The sequence below is a fragment of the Crassostrea angulata genome, chromosome 1 (assembly GCF_025612915.1).
Source record: "Crassostrea angulata isolate pt1a10 chromosome 1, ASM2561291v2, whole genome shotgun sequence".
NCBI lineage: Eukaryota > Metazoa > Mollusca > Bivalvia > Ostreida > Ostreidae > Magallana > Magallana angulata.
Genome location: NC_069111.1, coordinates 10,115,467 through 10,139,341, shown reverse-complemented (window position 1 = coordinate 10,139,341; position 23,875 = coordinate 10,115,467). Strand labels below are relative to the sequence as shown.

General features: G+C 32.8%; 1 protein-coding gene across 4 annotated transcripts in view; it reads right to left on the bottom strand.

The window, feature by feature from the left end:
- The window catches only part of LOC128184313 (beta-1,3-galactosyltransferase brn-like), a 41,883-nt gene that overhangs the window by 9,313 nt on the left and 8,695 nt on the right, over positions 1 to 23,875 (bottom strand). For 2 of the 4 annotated variants that reach the window (XM_052853759.1, XM_052853767.1), the window contains exon 2: positions 13,887 to 14,030. The gene's annotated coding sequence lies outside the window, so the exon portion shown is untranslated. Of the gene's footprint in view, positions 1 to 1,414; positions 1,524 to 13,886; positions 14,031 to 22,818; positions 22,939 to 23,875 lie in introns of those variants that run through there. The other 2 variants (XM_052853751.1, XM_052853776.1) reach the window with 2 other exon arrangements.

Sequence of the window (23,875 nt, the reverse complement as noted above, 5' to 3'; positions counted from 1 at the left end):
ACGGGTATGGTTGTATTACGACTTTGACATCGCTTTAAATAAAGGTCGAAATGACCAGACAGATTACAAATAAACATTTGTACGGTGTGAAAATCGGTTTCTCCAGTGTTAAGACAGTACTTAGTGTGAAAATTCTCTGCCTCACACTGTGTATAATTACGCCGCTACCGGTACTACTTTTAATACATCAACAAATAACGTCTACAGCCGTGACCAATACATGTAAATCATGGAGGGTGCACATGCAAGTGTTAGATCGAACCCGTGGAAACGTCGACTACATGAAAATTCCAATACGCTTAAGATGACGTTGGGTTATTTAAATATCTGGCGCTATAAAAAATTGAACTAAAAGGGGAGGTAAATAATATACCCCAACCATTGAACTTGACTCCCTCTTGGCAAACCTTTTGGTGAGTAAGGGTTCGCACAAAATCGGGCGAAGAATATGAGCCCTCGGCTCCGGATAGGGCCATTTGCGTTAGCGCGACATCGCATTCAGATAAACGAGACATCGCGCTAACACACAACACGCCGTCGCGCTAACGCAACTTTGCAAAACACGCCGTCGCACTAACACACAACACGCCGTCGCGCTAACGCAACTTTGCACAACACGCCGTCGCGCTAACACACAACAGGCCGTCGCGCTAACTTAACTTTGCACAGCGCGACGGCGTGTTGTGCAAAGTTGTATTAGCGCGACGACGTGTTGTGCAATGTTGTGTTAGCGCGACGGCGTGTTTTGTGTTAGCGCGATAGTGTGTTGTGTGTGAGCGCGACGGCGCAAATGGCCTTATCCGGACACCATACTCGGCTCACAGGAGATATGTTTTGGAGTATTGAAACACACGTCACCAGAATCAATATTCATTAATTTCTAACTTTGAACTTCCGCAGTGCAGATAGGCCCTTACTATCAGAACCGCTTTGGTTGGCCTTGGCGATTGGCGTCATGATCAATTTTGTCAGATACGTCAAGCATTTATAAAGAATACACGCAGACGGTGTAAAAACTTCTAAGGCGGAGTTATCTGTACAAGCTTATGCAATGCTAGAGCTGACGGATTTCTGAGAACAGTTCAGCATTTTTTCCCTCTCCCCTTGTGTTTAATTCCATGCAAAACTAAACTCTCTCTCAAACTCTCTCTCTCTCTCTCTCTCTCTCTCTCTCTCTCTCTCTCTCTCTCTCTCTCACACACACACACACACACACACACACATCGTTAAACAAGAGGCCTTTGAAAGCTACGATCCAGAGTGAGCCTTACTCTCTCCTAGATGGGAGAGGATTGCACATGTTGGCCGTGGTTTTCGACGATGGAGTTGAGCAAAATATAATTAAAAAGTTGCATGTGCTCCGCGTTAACTTCATGTATATGGTATTAATATTAGTGATATTAGATTAACTTACCAAGAAGAGATGTAATTTGTCAAAAACTATTTCAGTCTGCTCTCTTCAAACTCTTGACACAAATTAAACTAAAACTAAAAGAACATTTGGAGGGAAATCGACCAACCAATAGACAAACAAGAAACAAACTAAAACACCAAATGAGATTAAAAGACACAACTTAACTTTGACCAAAATATAATTACTGCCCTAAAGGCAACTCTGGACCTTTCTATAAATTAAGTTGTCATGAATGAATGCACACTAATGTATTTTAAGATCAATCAAATTAATTATAGAATCCAATATATATGCATTTAAAAAATCATGAAAATATCAAAATGAAATGATGCGTATGTAATATACATGTACTTGTAATTAAATCATAAAATTTGAGAATGCTACATTAATGAATATATTGTACACGTATTACCTTCTTGCTTACCAGTCGAAGTGACAGCTATGGATTCCTTTCGATCGGCAAAAGACAATCAATAAACAATTTGAATGAGGGTGTGAAAGAACCTAAGACGGAAGTGGAAAGTGCGAGGGGTGTGTACATGTAAGTATGAACTGAGCCATCTTCGCTAGACAAGAGTGCGGTCCGTTTCTTCTCCTAGTAACTTACCACATCCTCATACACTTTACCACAGATGTCATTACTTCACTTGTCTCTGAAACGTCGCTCAACACAGGCACGTAGCATCGTTTTTGAAAGTGAGGGGGGGGGGGGGGGGGCAGACTCATCCAAACAATCTTGACAAGCGAAAAAACAAATTCGTCTAAATTGTTAATATTTGTTGTTCAACAGCTTCGTACAGTGACGTGGTTTGTTTGCGTATAGAAATGACGGCTCTTGGTCTACTTTCGTAGGTCGGTTAGCCTAGAAGTGGTTTATTGGAAGAAAGTTTGGGGCAAGTAAAACGACAAATATTAACAGTAGTAAACTGAATAAAGAATTTTATAAATAGACTGCACAGAATGGTGTATGAAATAATGTGAATCTGTTCAAGACTAGCGTATTTTGCGTACGCCGTAAATTTGCAATGGAGTTTTTCGTAAGTGTTTACGAAATCTTTACGTTATTTATTGCAATAATTATTGCAAAGCTTCTATCAGAGAGGTTCCCAAGTTAGACGAATACAAACTTAAGTAAAGCACTGCAAATAATATAATGTCACAAACAAGTTGTAGTTCATCAAAATGTTTAAATGAACCCACAGGGGCCAAGCCCGTTTTAAGGATGACGTTTACTCAGAATGAAAAAAAATTCCACTGATGATAATGAAAAACCAACTATTGTGTGTTATAGACCTTTTATTGTAGTGTTATTTTTCATTTTCAAAAAAGTAGGTCAATGACCTACTTTTTGAGTTAATGGCCATTGTATATTTTTGGAAAATTAAAGGAAAATCACTTAAAATTTTACACTTTAATTGAGATTTTCTTAATTGTGAAAATAATACAAATTGCTCAACACTTTTGAAAATGAAATACAATTCATAAATGGCAGTGACACTAAATACATACAAAGCATTAAGTTTTCCTTCACAATTTTTATAAATATTCCAGTCCGAATTTCCTCTATCACTTTTCAAATTCCTACCCATTTTTGATCCAATTTTACAAAAAATTGAATGATGATAAAACAAAAACATTTATAGTATTAACTACTTATATTGATCTTATTCTGTTGGCATATAATTTATATGAGGTCAGTGATCAAAATTTTGAGATATGGTGTCTTTTCTCGTTTTTAAGCATATTTCAATATCTTTTAAATTCATGCCATACGGTTATTTAAATGAATAAATGAAGTAAAACTACCAGAAAATATGCAAAATTATATAGACTAAAATATAAAACCTTAACGTTTAATATTAGAGTACTTCCAAAAATGTTTTAGCAGAAAACAAAATCTGCAAAATTTAGTCCGAATTTCCTCTGTTTGGCTAAAAGTCTATTTCTGTTTTAGCATAATTCCATAATATAGAAGAAATATCGAATGTTATGTCAATAATAATTCATTTCACAGATACTTTTTGTGTTTAGAACAAATTTTACTCATGACATTGAACTTTATAACAATCCGAATTCGAGAACTCAAACCCTGAGTAAACAACACCCTTAACATTAATTTCAATGCAACCATAAATATAGACCTCTCTTTATTTAAGATGACATAGAAATTAATGTTAAACGGGCTTGGCCCCTGTAAATGAACCGTAATAATGAAAGAGCGTCGTGGTAAACATATAACATCAAAGAAGGGTGAACCCAAAGAAGTCACAGACCATTTTGATAAATCCTTCATACATAATCATAACATGTATATACAATCAAAAACAATCTTTTGTTTTAAGATTTTCCGCGGTAAGGAGATTAGCGGAAAATAATTGTCTTGTTTATTTGAGTAGAACAAAATCCATAAAAATTCATAGTTACCAGTCATGTAATGACAAGTGTATGGATTAGCACAAGAAAATCAGTTCAAGCCCGTCTTCTGACAAATACGCATCAAATTTTTATCAATAAAAAAGTCAGTTTTTATTATACTGTGATTTAGGTGTTTAGAATTTTAATATTTTTGTTTCAAAGTCCTTGCACTACCCATTTTGCTATTTTGACATCGTATGGGACACTGGTTTCCAGGGATTTTCTACGAAAATGTCTTTAATTTATTTTTTTTCTGGCCGGGCACGTCGTCGATGAAAGGATCAAATAATTTGTTTTAAAAAAGTGATGCAGTGATTTTTTTAATATTACATGTACATGATATATTTTTGTATTGTTCAATTTAAAATAAACTTCCGGCTCCAATATCTGCATTCTGGGCTAGTCGGCAAATATATATATATATATATTTGCTTGTCATTTTTGTAAGAATTAAGACGTAAAACAAATAACCAGCCTAGTTTTTTGAAAACCATCATATATATTAAGGTAGGTGACAGTTTATATTTCATCTGTTGAAACAGTTCAATTTATATTAGCATATACATGTACCATGTAGCAACTGAAGATGGCAATGTTTTAGTCTCGCTGCAATAATGGATGATACCAAATAACATTTGTGCTTCTTCATTTATTGAAATCTAAAAGCTGACCTTGCTTCATATAATGAATGAATAATTGCAGTTATTGTTTTTATAAAGGCAAAATAAGATTAGAAATGTCAGGGAATTATCCGTGCCCAAACCACAGACACTATATGCAGATGATTTAACTACCGTGTAAACACACCTTTGAAGTTGTATAACCTTCGAGGGTTTTTTGTTTGTTTGTGGAGTTTTTTGTCAATACAATCGAAACTGTAAATTTGAATTCTCTGTTTATTCTGCATTACTGCTGCATTTTTAGAAAAGAAAACGCACAACATATAACGTCAAAAATGTACTTTAAAGAGGTTATACTTTTCGATTTTTTCTATTGTTTATTTTACGTTTTTTGGGAATGGCTATACCATTGAACGATCGGAAATTGCTTGAGAAAGTCAATGCTTAAAAGTATGATGTCTCGGAAAGAGTCCAAGTCAACCGTCAATCAATTGATTAATATTAACTTTTATTGTATATAATAGCAAACCGTTTGATGAGTAAAGAGATTATTTAATTGAAATAAATATGTACGACTCAAATTCACAACTCAAATCTGTCCTATTCCTTTCTAAATTAATTTGATCGCATGCTAACATTGTACTATACACTAAATGCTAGAAAAGATTAATTATATTAAAATGCAATTATATGATTACAATTTGATAATGGGAAATTAATAGTTAAAAGCATATCCATCATGGATATGAAACTTTCTCACTGCATGCGAATTGCTGCGTATGGTATGAGGCCAAATAATCAAGAAAGAAAATGGGGGGGGGGGGGGGGGCACCAGTCTTTTTAACTATCATGGGTCAATTCAGTTAAAAATGAAATGAAGTAAAAATTGTATGCCAGTAAGGGCAACTAGATTACTCAGCAACATTCATTCATTTATTTCAATCTCAACACCATTGCACAATGGTACACAGAGATTATAATAATACAATATGTGGTATTTCTTAATAATTAACAATGCATGCGTAAGCGAGAGAGAGAGAGAAATAAAAAACCATATACAACTCTGACTCGTTAATACAAATGTGAAGTATGGGGGTTCTAACCTGGGGAGCATTTTTTATTTATTTTTGAAATAAAAGCACATAATTTCCTCAAAGAACAGTGTTTTGTACTTGCCATTATAAATTTAAAACTAATAGCATTTTTTATTTTTATATTTATATTTGATAAGCATTGCTTGCGTTCTTGCTGCAACGAGTTACAACTAAGTATGTAGTGAAATTCATCTCCTATTTCACACTTATTACAATGAGCACAGAATCTTTCATGTCTGGGAATATTTGCCCAACGTCCACTTTCAATGGGTAGATGGTGATTACATGTTCGAAATCTACAAAATTTAATTGCATCTTTTTTTGATAATGTATCAAAATAATGTTCAAATTTTAACTCTTCCTTATAAATTCTATAATTTAGAGCTTTTGGGGATGATTGTAGAATAGATTGCCAATTTTGTTTGAATTGGTCTACCAACGTGAGTTTTATTTTTGCCTTTAGCCATTGTGAGTTATGTATAGTTTGATTAATCCATATATTAGATAAACCGCAATTATTTAGAATAATTTTGATATTTTCATACCAAGGGATTTTCCCCCCAATTTCGTGATTCATACAAATTCCTAGAACATATATTAACTTTGCAATTTTTGTATCTTTTCCGGTAAGTATTCTTGACCAATAAGAAATAATGCGTGTTTTAATTTGAATTTCAAGTGGGTATCGACCAAGTTCACCATATATCATGAAATCTGGAGTTGATTGTTTTAAATGGAGTAGAAGTTTACAAAATTTGAGATGAATTCTTTCTATAATTGCAATATTTGAAAAGCCCCAGACTTCACATCCATATAACAGTATAGGTTGGACAATTTTGTCAAATAAATCTAGTTGACACTGTACTGATAGATTATGAAATCTCCCCTTTTTTAACACTTCATATAATGCTTTTGTAGCTTTTTCGGTTAATTTCTGTATTGCAATTTTAAAAGATCCTGTTCTGCTAAATACTATTCCCAAGTAGTTAAAATCAGTAACAACTTCAATAAATTTATCGTTATATTTTATCTGCACGTTTTCTTTCTGCCTACCTTTGCTAAATATTATTATTTTAGATTTATCGATATTCATTTTCAGTGACAATCCATAGCCAACCGAGGTAATATAATATTTTATGCATTGCTTCAATTTTAAACACTTTTGTGGGTTTTAATTTTGTTTGGTCACAGCCACTCACACAATACACCAATCCAAACTTTACAAACGGTATGTCCATTGGCTGTCATCTTAGGCGGAAAAACCCATTTTTTTTCCACGTAGCCCTTGCAGTTTAGAGGCTTTTAACTTTGTCATTTGACATTAAAATCTGTTTTCGGTATATATTTTTATAAAAAAAAATAAACCAAATTCAAAGAGATTTCATCACAGTGCGCCTTAAAATTTGATTGCATAGAGAAGGAAGTTGAGTTTTTTTTCCTTTTGACGTTTGGGTTGATCTCACAAAGGGAAACAAGTTTTGCAAATTGTATTGCCAAGTGTAAATTGGACTATAGATGGAGATATGATACTGGCTCATCGTTAAACTAAAATCACTTTTGTTGAAGGGCGTTGATATATAATCTAATAGCGCTCAACAAAAACTAAAACCAAAAATTAATAAAAGGTAGTTTGCCCATGGGCAACACACATGCTGTATTCTGCTTTCTTTACTTGCTTCCTGCTGTCTTACATTTAAATGGCTTTGATATGCAATATACGCTTAAACTTGTCTTTGTGGATCTATATATTGAATTTCTTGTAACTAGATTCCCTCTCTGTTTTTCTCCTATATACCATTAAGTATGCACTAATCAGTTTGTAATGAGTACGATTTAAGTAAACAAACGACCACTTGATTACTTTATCTTGATTTTGATTACGAGACTATAAACAAGCAGTTTTTTAGTCTAAAAACATATTTTGAATAAAAGTGTATATAATTAGATTTCTTAAAAAAATACAATGTCATACTTTCTACCCAATATAAAGTTGAAATTATATTTTCTGAATATATTTTATATATATATATATATACTGAATATATGCAGTAATACTAAATTAACTCTTCCCTGAAAGTTAAAATCTTGAAGGGGTGGATGGTTTACAAATTACCCACGAGATTTACCATAGAATTTTAGATATATATTTTGGCCACAAAAACTGTTTGGTCAAATTTTAAAGCTTTAAAATTTGAATACTTTCATTTACAGAGGCTTTATATTGAGTTCTTTGAGGGGATAATATTACTTATTAGGTTAGTTACTGACTCACTACGGAAATATATTGGGTTGATCAATCTCATAGATGGCGAGGCGAAGCCGAGCCGTCTATGAGATTGATCAACCCAATATATTTCTGTAGTGAGTCAGTAACTAACCTAATAAGTGTTTTGTTTTCCCGAGGACTATCATGCGACATATATATTCACAAATAGCGATGATCTACGCAAAGCCATGTACAAGATGCCTAACATCTCGTCCAATTTAACTCATTTAAAACTCTTCAAAATTTTCAATCTCACCTTTCAAATATTCTTTAAAAATCCTTGCTTCACCCATGTTTACTTACAATGTTTTGTTGCTATTCAATTTTAAATGTTTTCTCCCTTTCCTCTGCAGAGATTTGAGCAAATTTCTACGCTGCCATTTTGTTCTGATCCAGACAAAACAATGTGACGTCAATATTCTAAGGGCAACTACTCTAATTTTAAAGAATTTCAAAGGGCAACTACTCCAAATACTTTAAGAACTTACGGCATGCGGTTTATGTATTAAATACTATGAAATGTCGAAATGAGTAAGCGAAGCGTCGACCAATGACGGCCATATTGCCTAATATTATTTCTCACAGAACAAATATAGAGATATATGAGGCAATCACGTGCTATGTTTAAACCAATGAAAATGTGACATTTCAGTCCAAGGGAAAACAAATATATATGTACGACCAATCAACACTCAAACATCTATAATATGTACAGAACATCCCGACCCCCGGACTGCCGTATGACGGAAATACTTATGTACTCTCATCAGCTGCAATGGTATCTTGGCGAGAATGCACATCCACACCTAAAATTAATTTATTATCTATGCGTTCTTATCTATTCAATAGTGCATTATATGGTACCAAAGGGGCCATTATAACCAACATTAATTCCTAAAATTCCCAATTAGCTCATTTCGTTAAGATAAACGTCAGAACCATATCTTTTTACACGATCCATCCCGTTTTAATTCCCATTTAAAGATGTCCTTTTCGGTCATGGTCCAAAGAGAAAAATGATTACAACTAGTAAAATTCCAGACCTTTGCTCCTATAAGTCAAGACATATTGATTTTCGGATATTACCCTCGGGATCATTCGCAACCTTGCTTTCCATGAAACTGTGTTCCGGTTGAAATATCATGACCGCAAATCTCATTCCATAATTTACTGTATAGTATTTCAAATGGCATTGAATTGAGCATCGGGGAATGATATAGGATTAATGATATAGGATTAATGATATAGGATTAATTCTCATTCACAACATCCCATTTGGTTCCCACTCTGTATTCTGTACAAATTTTAATCCTAACCGAAGTTCATTTCATATCTTCTAGTCAAAGGCTACTGGATGTCAGCTTTAGAAAATAGATATTACAGTATTCCGTTCACCAGAAACACGGTTTGATGGTCGTGACAATTTTTAATCTATAAAATAAATCTGTTTAAAGGTATAAGAAGACATTCATATTCATGGAATTTTTCTTTACTTAATTTTAATTTATAGCTAAATATGTCGTTTTTAATATCGAAGGTGTATCTGATTGGTTCAGAGTTGGGGTCAATTACTTTGAAAAGTAATTAATTACTTTCAAATACATTGACAATTTTATCAATTACTTGCAATTACAATTACATTGATTTTTTAAAATGTAATTAATTACTCTCAATTACTTTGATAAATGTATTTAATTACATTTCAAATACTTTAATTTTATTTTTTTAAATCTTGAGAACAAATACATATTAACAGCATTATGATATACAGAGCTTTATGTACGGTTACTAGTATGTTTTTTAAGGTTGTATACCGGTAGTTCAGTTCAGATTTCTTGAAAATTTCTAGAAAAATTTTCTTTAACATTAAATTCATTAAGTGCCATTGAGTTCATTTTTGGTTCTGAATAATATTTTCCCTATAGTGAATTAATTTTTTTTCACATATTAAAACCATGTTTATTCAGAAAGTACAACTTTCGGCAGTACAGCATATCAGTATATGAATAATAATTGCTATAATTCACAAGAGTGATATATTTTGAGATCCTTAAGTCTAAAATCAATGGAGGTTCTTGGGTATTAGAGGAGTTCACATCTCCACAAAATTAAATCTTTACCTATTGCCCTGGGCAGTGTGTTATGCTGTATAAACATATGAAACATTATGGGAATTTAATTTTTGTCTAAACAAAAGTCCATGCCAAACATGTATAAAATCTATTTATCATTATAAGACACCTTTTTTATATTTTAAACTTGGAAAAAAAGTAATTGAGATGTAATTGAAAAGTAATTGAAAATACACAATATTTTTGGAATGTATTTAAATACATTCAATTACTTGTAATTGAAGACAGATTCAATTACAAATTACTTTCAATTACTTTGAAAAATGTAATTAATTACACTCAATTACAAATACTTTTTTCAATAACCCCATCCCTGGATTGGTTATTGATCATCAACCCTACTGCTGAGTTCTCAAGCTTACATGTCAACAATCGGTTTGATAACATCCTTTTTCGTTCTAGTGACAAGATAAAGACAAGAAGTCACAATTTATTCATTTGAAATTTTTTTATTGGAAAATTTTCAAGATTTATGGGCTATGCAATTTTTATGTAACCATAAATATTTTTTTCTCCCATAGGAATCAATAAATATTTTTTCTTCCATAGGAATCAATAAATGTTGGACATTGGGGAGGGTCATGAAACAGGATACGAAGAATTGCAAAATCAAAGGGATATATTAGAGTAAAATATGTACAAAAAACTTAATCCTAGCTTACCCCATGGTGCGGGAAAAAAAGTAATGATAAGATTTTACAAATTAATTGTAAAATATATCAACTTGATATTTTCTTCTTTCTCCTCTTTACGTTTCACAAAAATGATCAGCAGTACATAACTAACAACCAAAAAACCCCTAAAAAATGATGTAGATATTGTTGAATTTGGTATCATTTATACTTTAAAAGTATATTTCTCTCAAACTATCTTAAGGTCGATAGATATAGAATTTGAAACAATTGAATACAATGTACTAAGTATTAGTGGCATACCTTTATGCTGTCTTTTTTACTACTTCATGATCGGTAAAACAAAACATTTGCTGCTCACCTTTAGTGGACATTCAAGAGATTCAAGGATATATGGAAATATATTAAAAAGAAAAAAAATATTTATTGATTCCTGTCTGATATAAAAATATTTATGATTACATAAAAATTGCATAACCCATATCTTGAACATTTTCCAAAAAAAAAAACCAAAAAACCAAAATGCAAGTTTATAAATTGTGGCTTCTTTTCTTTATCTTGTTATTTCGGCAACATCAACTGACGTTGTTCACTGCCAGGCGTAGACCACTAGAATTTAATATTGTGTAGTTAGGCGTGTAAGTGTGTAATTGCATCAACCATGCTTCGCAAGTTCACATTCGTGCAAGTTCTTTTAACTAAGTTTTCTAAAGATAAAAACCGGTATTGAAATGGTGGAAATGACAAGCGGGTGGTCGGCTGCCAAAAAAGGGTTTCCATATTTTACTGATAACTCAATCTACACTTTTGATGTAGAAAGATGTTTTTTGGTAGATTAACTGTACATATATAAGAAGTGCGCATATTACTTTTTTGATAATTTATGCAAAAATATTACCTGTTGAACATACTTATAATTTTTTTGCAAAATAATCCATGTACAGTATCGTATTTTTCTGGATAGGTTCAGGGTGACAAATGAATTGTTGATACTGTTCATACAAAAGAAAACCCGGTTTGATGTTTTATTAGCAACTTTTCCCTTTCTATATTGATTTTTTTTATATTCAAATGTTATGCACATCTTTCTTTTGGTTTAAAAACTAAAAATCGATGACTTGAAACTTGAAACTCAGTGAATCAGTTTGGCGTCGCAATCAAACGAGTTATAACTGAAAAGACACGCGCTGTAGCTAATCTCGAATTTCAGGTATATAAAAGGATGTTATTTGCCAGTCATTACCTTCAATGAAAGGCAAAGTACTCCATGCATGTCATATATCTAGACCAATTAGTTTTTGTTAAAATCAAAATATTGAATTAATGAATGTTATGGTTATATGGCAATTTGTGTGATTTTAATTCATGTTGAAATGACGTGTAATCTGAGAGTTATGTGTAATTACCACAAATTCTCATCTAATATTTGGGCTATGGCTACTGTTTTGACAACTGTAGTCATGACACCATGAATCAACTCAAATTTTACCGTAAACCTACACACTATATGATCAAACGCTTGGGTTGGTTCAATTTATTATGTGAATGAACGCTTACAAACGCTGGGAAACTTGTTTAAGGAAATCAATTTTAATCACACAGTTTTTAATCTAAATTCATGAAAAGAAGTTATATTAAATATTGTTGTATTTTTTTATCGTTTGGTATTCGAAACCCCATTTGTTATGAGATTTTATTTTATCAACGGTAGTATTCTTACGAAATCGTTAGTTTTTCAATGCTTTAAAACATAGCGTAAGAATTGCATATTGTTCATGAAAGAGAATCGGCCTATCATCAAATCTCATTTCAGACTTTACAGAACTTTAAGGTCATATTGGTATTCATTTTGAAAGCAAGCACAGAATCGCCCAGATACATCTTGGCCAGCCACTGGACAAAGTAATCATATTTCATCATCAATAATAATTGGATTTCTGCTTACGTCATTTCAATGGTGAGCCATTAATCTCATCACTAATACAAATATATAGAAAAAACAACTTTAAAGCTGGTAAATAATTATGCTGGTTTTTTTCAGATGGTTTGCAGAACAGAAGAATAACATATATATAAAAATGTGTATTCAATAACTACATCATGTAGCATTACAAACAAGAGCAACCTCGTATGTGAGTTTGTTTTGTACCGTTGAGATTTGAATGATTTGAACTATTAAGAAAATGCTGCATAATAAACACAGGTACCAAGGTTTCAATGCCATTTAGCAGTGCCTTAACTTATTAGATGGTCAAGTTTACACCAAATCTATTATTGAACAGGTGTGTTCATAGGGCTTGGAAGCAATGATTTTAAATATTCATGAATAATTAGATATCTTGTACGTATAAACAGGTCGTTGAAAGGACAAGAGGCTTCAACACTCACAAACACTCACAAACACACTCAGGAGAGAACATAAATAGGCATTATGCCTGCTGTTCAATCCATTTCAATGTATCTATATACTTGAATAAAATACTTCTTAAATTAAAATTAACTCACAAAGAGCTTCAGTAACTTAGAACTCTGGACAAAAGGAAAGGATTCTCCTCGCATCTCTGTTTGCTGTTTAAGAACTATCATTTTCTTTTACTATTTTTGAATCAGTTTTCAATGGTTTCGACATTACTTAAAGATGACATTGAATAGATTTAGTCTTTGAAAATAATTTTGTTTTTGCTATGGAAGGTTTTGTCTTCATAACCATACGTGGTATTTATTTTAAGATGAGACCAACTGCTAGTATAACATGTATAAAGAATGTTGTACTGAATCGGTCGATGCAGTTGGTGCACCCATTAGATTTCCAGGTGATTTCAAACGTTTTATGTCTTAGACTAATCAGTACGCGCTATTCGAATTACACTGAATGCTCCCGTCCCAAATGGCATGGAAAGTAAATTCAAATTAGGGAATAATTTTACAATTGCAGTACAATTCCCTTTATATTTACAAAGAATCTCCTTCATATCTTCTGTGCTATTGTTAAACGAAATAGAAACTCGCCAATTCGAGCGTCATTACCTCGGATCAATACGGATCATGTCCATTATAAGAAAGAAATATATTTCTGTTTCCACAGAATCTGTTATCAAATAAGGCTATTAGGCGCACATGTAGCACAATAAACTTACAAGCAATGTTGGGTGTACCGATCGATTCTCCACAGACTAAGGCGTGAATAGGCAAAGATACAAAAACACAGAATCCTCAATCCTCCCAGAAATAATTCAAATCTTTTAATTACAGGTATATATTGTACACTTTTTATGAATTTTACATGTATATGTATACATATGTATATACTCACCTTCAAACGGGTTTACTAATCCTATTTTAACGAAACGGCTTCCATCGCTGCATCCTGCGGCGTTAATATCTGATCAATATCCCGCCTTGTGCCGACTTCCGTATTCCCTCTACTCCCCTTCCAATGATTTTGACACGCTGGTACCTGCAGGTAATCAGAAGGGGGAGAAGTGATGTCAGATACCGTCATATATACATGTTTTATGCTTTGTATGCACTAAAGTAATATTTTACATACAATGCATAAAACATGTATATATACTCTTAAGCACGCCAAAAAATATAATGTTATATATTATGTATAATGATATTTTTGGCGTGCTTAAGAGTATGCAATTTAACTGTTTTGCAAATTGATGCTCTTCTGAATATACAAAAGTTAATTGTTTTCATGTTGCTTTATGTTACTTGAAAGGAGTCTTTACATGGGCATTGATCCGGCGTTTGTTACGTGCAATCCAACGCGATGGAGGATGACGAAGGGTGATTAATAAAACAGATGTTAATTACCATATCATAAAATAATTTTGTTTCGCTTATGTATGTATTTTGAATGTTCGATTTTGTCAACGTCCATAAAAGTGTTCAATCAAGCGATATTTTCAATATTGATTTTCTGATCTACCTTGTGGTTATGTGATGCTGATATCTCGAGTAAAACCTTGAATAGAGGTATAAAACATGTTTTCGTCCTATATTTTACACATGTTGACTGATCAATGGATTAACGGATAAAGTAAAACACAACCATACTCAACAAACAGCCCCCCCCTCCCCCTGGAAAGCAACTATATCACTCCTATCTTTCAATCAGTTACAACTTCGTTAGTTTGTTAACTTTATCTTAAGGGAATCCAACAAAAACTATGTTTTAACAAAGAAAATCTATGAGTCAGACTCCGGTACAGCTAGAGTACTCTAACAAACACAAGGGCGTCTTTAGCTGAAAAGGCCCCAAATGAATGCAATGATCCTGCTTGCAAAATGCAACTATATTAAAGGTGCAGTTAACCCGATTCTTCACGTGGTCGACATGCGTGTACTTTTGATTAAAACTGAAACTTGAATTCTGAAATATTAGATGGTTTTTTTTTTAAAAATCGAACTTCATTGTACAGAAGTGTATATATTTTGTATCGTATATCCAGCACACCTAATGGAGTAGTGTTGGGAAGTTAAGTACATATATGGCGTAAAATGATGCAGTTTTAACAGAGGATCTGATATTCAGCGACGATCCGTGGATTTTCCCCAATATAATCAATTGCAAAGAATAACACATTTCAAATTTAATGGCGCTCATACAAATGGCAACTTTTAATGTAGTCCATTTTATTTCTCAAAATCATTTGTCAAATTTCTAATCATAACAACTGCCATATTGGGTTCAGTGCTACACTCAACAACACGTGCCCCTGACTTGGTGTAGAACGGTGCACTTGATTTACAAAAGTATGCACGGTGTACACCTTTTAGGAAAATCAAGCGCGCCCTCAGTATGCTACACAAGTTGTTTCAAGTTATAATGCGAGTACGGTTGAATGGTAATCCAGTATGATTCAAAGTTAATATCTGATAAATATTGCATGGCAACGAAGGAAACAAATACATATTGACCGGAAAAACCATAGTTATTGACCGAAGTGATGTAGTTGAGGTATTTTGTGATAATTATGCTTTGTTATAAAATTTCCCAACCGTATATCCCGTATGAGCACCGAAGAAATTTTAGATGATGCAGATTATTTCACATGGGTTTTTTTACCAGCACTTTTCAAGGTAATAAAGTGTTCAACTGAGGACTTGAGTCACAAAAACTGTAGCACAAATTATCTGTGCACTGCACAGCAGAGCGAGCACTCACCAAAACTCCCATCTTTAGTGTAACAATGTTTAGCAAACTCCCGCTAGAGGCCTTTGGTCTGTAAAGCTATTCCTGTTCAAACCTTTGCTAATTAGTACACTGTATCTGCGACCGTTTATTCTATTCGCCATCACAAAGGCCTGCGTTACGATTATTATGTTTTCTGTACATTTTCTTGTCCTACATGATAATGGAACTTGAAATTAACAAAATAAACGAGTGAATTACACTTGACAATAAAAGTAAGAAAGAGGATATCCATTAATTATTGCTATGTGGTTCCGTTGCTCTGGTAACAGAGCCTAAAAAGAAGAAAACTGAATGTTTTGTACAAGCCATGTACTTTATAAACTAAATGATAAATACATAAAATCAAATTCATTAAACAGTCTCTGTTGAATCTTGATAGAGAAAGTTGTAAAACAGAATCAATGTCACGCATGTATCGTGAATTATGAATTGACATGTCACTCAGAGTCGATTACAGTTCTTATATGAGGAATGTATCGATGACATGTAGTGATAACGAACAGTGCTCAAAATCAAAAGTCCAAACTTAAGAAAAAATGCAATTCAGGAGCAGAGCAAACATGGACCCCTAAAAAATTGGAGGTAGGATTACGTGCCGTGGAGAAGATTCCATTCTACATAGTGTAGGGTTGTATATGCAGTATATGCACTTTAGTGTTATGATACTTTTTATATCCAGGCACTAAGCATATCGTTTTATGAAGGGGGAGGGGGCAGATAAACAAAATTAAAATGGGCAAAATCGTGAAAATACTAATTCTTGGTGGGGGATATGAATACACTGGACAAAATTGCTAACGCACCATTTGAAATAAAATAATATTTACATCCTAGAATTTTTTAAAGATATATTTAATGTTTAAATAAGTCACCTAAATTATAAGTAAGACATTTAAATGTCCAAACGGATAAATGGATGCAATGTTAACCGAAGCGTGACTCTTCTTTAAAAATGCTCAAATCGTGCTCACAAATCTTTACTTTCTTTTTTGTGATCTTATTATTGATGCATTCATTACTAAAACCTCACAAAAAACCCGACGGGGTATGGCGCGTTTGATCGCAGAAGAGCGATGCAGAACAGTTGGTATGGTCTCTGCAGAATGCTCCTTTAGTGAGGTTAGAAAAAATGTTAATAATTGTACGAATACCGGTGATATTTGCTAAAATATGACACAGCATGCTTATCAAATAAAAAAATGTCGTTTAAGGTAGCCAAAGTGTTTAAAAGGCACCACACGTCAATTGCAAGGTTGTACCGGAAATTTGCGCAAACCGGAAGTGTGAGGGACCGAGCAAGAATTCCAAAGCGTCGCGTAAATACTAGGAGAAAAGACAGAGAGATCCCATTTATACGAGCAAATGGAGCCAACACCTGATATTGATATGTGAATCACATAATGGGGGTTACCAATGTTTCATAAACAGTACTCAAAGCAACTGGTCAATAAGATAACAACAAATGATGTTTCATTTTCTGTATTATTATAAACTGTTAAAATAATATACTAATCAATCTTTGTTGCGTTCAGATCTAAAACAATCAAAGAAGTAGTAGGTGGTGCGTTAGCAATTTTGCCTAGTGTATACATAGAGGATATCTATATTGTGCGATTTTATATTTGCTTTATCCAACGAGTTGAAATGGTGTATATATTCGCGAGGCTTGCCGAGCGAATATAACCATTTCAACGAGTTGGATAAAGCAAATATAAAATCACACAATTATAGATGTTCTATTTATCTCATACAATTTGATTTATATTATGAAGCTTTTGAGACAGTCCCTAGTGTGACCCAAATTGGGTTTTTTTTCAAAGATTAAAAACGATGATGCAACGTTGTGTTATGCGGCTATTGTGACCTTGCGCAATACAATTTAGTACGTCATTCCTGAGTAAAATCTAACTGTTTTAATGTAAAGTTTCACTGAAATAAACCTTAAAATAATTTTTTAGCTCTAGATAATTTTTCCTAGAGCTTATTAACTTGATTAAATGGAAATTCCGATTAGAAGACTTGAATAATAAAGTTTGTTGACACAGACGAAGTTGCGAATGCTCGTTAGTTTGAATATGACTCGAACGAGGAACAGTTGTTGATGCATGATGTTTAATAAAACAAACACTAAGCTAGCCTTATGATTCGAAATTGAAAATAGTGCCAGAATAAGGATGCTTACTGGTGGTGGAATAAAGTCTCATGAAACATTATTTCGGTAAGTTCTTCTATATAAACACAACCAGAGCGGTCTGATTTCATCGCGTCGTCAGGATGAACTCCTTGATCTGTTGATAGTTAACGTAATTTGTAGTTTTATAAACTCCACAAAGCAAATTGAAAGTTGGAAATGGGCTACATTTATCAAAAATCTTGACAAACAAGAAAAAAGGGTCTTGTGGTTACGGTTATTAATAAATTTGCAAAAAAGGTGGGGGGGGGGGGCTAACCCCCCCCCCTCCACTCACAATAGCCCCCCGGTTCCAACGCCTATGCTACGCAGTTATGTGTTTTCCTTCATATTTGTAATTTAAATCTTTGACAAAATCAATTTTATATTAATTTTTGTAGTAGATATCATATAGTTATATTGAAAGTACTAGCAAATCTTCGAAAATAGGTCACTGAAGCGTTGAAGCGAGGGGCTGTGTCAAAAGTAGTTCCGACCGGAAGTATTTGATAAAGCATCACCCATTTGATATAGCAAAGGTATATCACACGGGTAGTATACACCACACGTATGAGATAAATGTGTTTCTACAATTTCTTTATCTTCTATATACCCACTGTTAATGTCATTATCATCAATTGAGGGTTTTTTTACATTCTCCTAAAAATGATGGGAGGGGCCAACTTCATGATATTTCTATTTCTATTTCTATTCTACTTCTATTTTCTATATGAAAATTTAAGAACGAGATAAAGTGACTGATATCTAATTTGGCTCCAAATCGATGTGCTCCGCAACAGGAAAAGAAATTGAGAAGGCCACGATTTTTTAAAAATTCAAAGGCTGTTTTTGCGATCGCTAAATCTAATTATCGTCTATTCATATTAACTTAATATGCCGCATTTTTTTTTTATCTGACACAGTCTAGAATCGTTATGATGTAAGTTATGAAAAGCAGTTCTGAATTAATTTGAATACTCGTTCATATATGTAAATAAATGTATTATTAAAACGTTCTTGTTTATGTACCTGGAAAAAACTGCCAAAACAAAATGCAGTCGTATTGATACGGATTTCCCTTTGCAAACGTGAATATCAGAACCATTTTTTAAATGTTAGTACGTCCATATATACATGTATATTAAATTCATCATAGCGGCGTATTACATTATTTGATTGTATCATGTTCTATATGCACGGCTAATCAGATTAGAATGTTGTTCACAGCAACTAATTCCGTATTGACCTGTTGTCTTACTACTATAGTATACCTGTGCATAGTTTTATATAATAATGTTTCTGCATAGTTTTTTGGTTGTTTTTATTACTTTATTATTTGGTTGTTTGGGTTTTTTTTCCGTTTTTTGTTTGGTTTTTTTTTGGTTTTTTTTTTTTGTTTTTTTTTTTTTTGGGGGGGGGTCTCAATTGAACAGTGCAAAGCTTGTTACAGGAATGTAGATCAAAATCTTAGTTTTTGTCTCAAAAGAGCAGTACCAAAATTCCTTGAGGAAGTACTACCAACATCAATTTCTCCCCATAAAAAGTTTACGAAACTGTACATGTCTAGAAGATTATTATTCAAAAGTTTAGATCTTGTCTCCAGAGAAGAGTACAAAAGCTGTCTAGACATTTTTGGGAAATGTTACTACAGTGCTAAGGTTTTGCCAGATGAGAACTTTAAAAAGGCCTTCTAGAGGAATGTTACTCCGTCGATTAGATTTGTCCAAGAAGAACTTTACAATGCCGTTCAGAGAAATATTACTCCGTCGCTTTGTTTAGAGAACTTTACATTGCCGTCTGGAGGAATGTAACTCCATTGCTTAGTTTTGTATTAATAGAACATGGCGTCCAAGAGATGTTACTCCACTTTGTCCGAAGAGAATTTTAAAAGTCGTCTGGAGGAATGTTCTCCCATACTATAGCAAATGTCCTTCAGGAGGACTAAAGAAAAAACCTCTTATTGATTGTTATTGTGTACGAGGTCTTTACTTAGGAATGACAATAATTTTAAATTTTCTGAAGAAGTGATCAAGATTGTATTGGGGAATGTTACTCTTAGCATATATTTTGTCATACGAAAATGGATATTTATCATTGCACTTAAGTCTTTGTATTAATAATCTTTCCAGAGAGGAATATTACTCCGTATTTTTTTTTTTGTAACCTTCTATGTAGGAATGTTGCACTGTAATTTGATGTTTGTCTTATGAGCACAGTCCATGGAGGAATATTATTTTGTAGTTAATTGTTTGTCTCAAAAGAATTAGTAAATATTATACATTCTTATAGGGGAATGTTACTCAATCTGAATTTTAGTTTAATTTTGTATTTATATCAACACTGCTAATTGCATAATACTACTAAATGTTCAATTTTTCACAACGTTTATAGGAATGATTCTCAACACTGCAGTTTTTGTCCTATGAGTTTAAAGAGGATTATTACTCCGTAGTTTAGTTTTTGTCCAAAAGAACAGACCATAATCTCCTAATCTTTCCTAATGAGCTGAAGATTTTTTTTTTCACAACAGGCCATCATAAGAAGCTTATTGCTGGAGAAAAAAAACCTAACATTACTCAGTGATTCAAATGTTGGTCAGGTTTGTACTATACATTGTCTGTTTAACGTGTTTCACGTTTAATTATGAATAAACACGTGAAAAAATATTCAGTTATAATTTTTATTCGTTTTTGACAGCGTCTTTGGTGATATAAATGAACAATGCACAAATCAAAACCAACAACCCATAAAAGGCACTGTGATCGCAGTAACTTTTAATTTGGCTTACCCTTTATGAGTATGTTATGAATAAAATACTTTTTATGCTAAACCTATTTGTCGACCCTTGTCTATAAGTTAAAAAAAAGACAGAACTAACAAATAATTACAAATTTTGAAAAGTTCTGGAAGAGCAATTTTATTTAAAAAAAAAAAAAAAAGCTGCCCCCCCCCCCTCTCAAAAACTTTTTTGGTGCGTGTTAAGAAGGATTTTAAAGATTGGCGAATACGAGAAAGGTAATTCACAAAAGTTTCTTTGTAAATTCGCCACGGATCATTTTTCTAGATAACGACGGGCACAAAAAAGTCATTTGTGGACTTCTCTCAAGTTATAGTGTAGAAGGATTTGATTTCAGGTGCTGGCCCAGTTACGGTTAAAACCCATGTTTTGAATTTTTTTAAAATTGGTTTAAATAATTCAGGTTTAATATTCTGAATTTTGGTCGATCTTATTCTCTTTTTGGTTTTTGTTTTGATTTGATTTTGTGTTTGTGTATGTGTTTTTGTCATTTTCCGGAGTTGATTTTAAACAGCTCTCCTATGCAGTTATTCTGGCAAAACGGAAGTGAAACAATGTTTGGGCCTAATGTCCTTTCTGACATATTGCAGATTTTATTTAAAGAAATAAAATTGTCAGAAAGGACACTAAGCACACACTATCATCGCTGACAAGACTTAGTACTTGAAAATAATCGATTAATTCTATGTAATTTATTCATAAGCATTGCTTTTCAAGGAAACTTATTTATTAATACTTTGAAAATAGTCAGATTTTAAGTGGTAACAACAATTTAGATATTGTTTACCGAATCGCCATTTCTACAGCCCAGACTTTATCATCATTTGTTTGTGAAAAATTGCTTGGATACAATTTTACAGAAATATTTCGATTACTGATACACAATGCATCGCAAAGTTTGATGACGTAAATTCTATTTTTTAATATTATACAACATGATTGATATAGGGTTTCCCGTCTATATCTCGCAATTCTTGTCGCAAAGTCCAAGAATTCGTATAAGAAAGTAAACGTGCGTAATTATCCCATACAGCAAAGAAACTACTTGCTTTGCGAAATTATATATCGTTGATTTAAAAATAAATAATAATCAATAATATAAAATCCCGTCAGTACTTCAGTACTTTGATTTGAAGTATGTCTGATGTTATTTATTTATTTATTTATTTATTTATTTATTTATTTATTTATTTATTTATTTATTTATTTTGCTTGCTTGCAAAATTATAAGAAGTTGACCTTCAGTTTTAACTTTAAAATCTTTGCAATTGGCCAGAGGAACAAATCCCAAATCATTGTCAAGAATATAAAAACTGGGACAATGTTTCACAGAACGCTAAGCTTATTGTCTACCAAGTATCTCATTTCGCCAAAAGCAAGGTTCTAAGATTGTTTCTGCTGTGAAGACTGTGAAAGAAGGTCGGTGATTGTGGACGATCCGGAACATTGCGGCCTTTTACCAAACAGTGACAATGGGATATACTTCGGCCTCTTGTGAAACAATATGTCGTTAATCAAACGTTAATCAACACGTGCTTAAATATGGCCCAAACAAAATGTAAGGAAATCAAATAGTAGATAAGGAAGTTTTTAGGGACTTTCTAATAAAAACGATGAACTTATTTGATCTCTTATCACTAACACATGTTTACATGTAGTGCATGATTTTAAGACTTTTCTTATATCTTAAATTTACAGAGAAAGCGCGACTTGTAAGCGAAATGGGGATTTTTGCAACGCAATTATAGCGTGCAATAAAATTCTTAAATAGACATATCAATTTTATTGTGTAAAATATAGAACTATTTGTTGCAAGAAAAATGTTAATATTTTATGTTGTATTTTAACCCCCCCCCCCCCCACCCCCCACCCCCCCCCCCCCCGCCCAAAAAAAAACAAAATATATTAACAATGGTTAGTTTTTAGCCAATCAGACACCCTTCTTTAAACTGTCAAATCGATCCATTTGCACACTAAAGTTTATACATAAATTTGGATATTGAATTTATAATAAACATGTAGCACATGTTATTACATAATATTTAATGCAATAGAAATAATCACAAACTTACTAGTTGCGCTATTTTTGCTCCTTCGTCTCAATACACCAGTCCAGAGTTGAGCAAGAATACTAACTGTTTAAATTCTCAATTCACCAGAGCTCCAGACGTTTAAATACCTTTAATTGCAAACAAGGATCACCTGGCTGACTATACTCAAGATTTTTATAATTATGTGCATGAAGACTAGAACTGCCGAACAATTACTTCTAAAATAATAACATTATACTAACAATATTATTACTACATCTATTAGATTTTTTTTAAGTACAATATAATATACAGGTCACATCAAATTTGTATTCTACACAATAAGAGTCACAAAAATTATGTTTAAAAAAAATTCATAAGAAATTCATTCTACGCAAAATTTGAGTTTTTAACCGGGTTTTCCAACGAAAAAAAATGGTGAAAATGACGGGCGGTCGGCTGCCAAAAAAGGGTACCCTCATTGTACGGATAACTCCTCCTACAGTTTTCAAGATATGAAGTTGTTCTTTTGCATATCAATTGTACATATATCAGAGGTGTGCTTATTGCTAGGATTTTAATTTCTGATAATCAATAAAAAAAAAATACCAGCTTTTGAAATTAGTCATTTTTTGCAAAATATTGCATATAGGGTACTCCATTTCACTGGATACGGTAGGTAATGTTTATCAATTAAGGGTTGACATAGATTATGGATACAGTTCACAGTTCACATAAAAGAAAACCCGGTTTGCCGTCATATTGACAGCTTTTCACTTGTTAAAATTTGTTTCTGTATCACTTGAAACAAATTACTCGATATCAGTTCTCATTGTATTATTATTTTGTTTCGTTCAGAATCCTCAATTTAATTTTTTTTTTTACTTAACAATCTCCGATCTTCAGCAATGTTCGATAACTATAAATTATCTGGATTTCCTTTATTCGTACCATAAATCTGACTTTTATATTGATAATTTATATTAGTATTCTACTGTTAGTGTAACCATCAGTCACACAACTAAATGCTTGGCGTAGTGGGTCCACGGAGAACTACTATTCAATATAGTTTTATTAGTAAAGAGTTCGAGCCACCGAT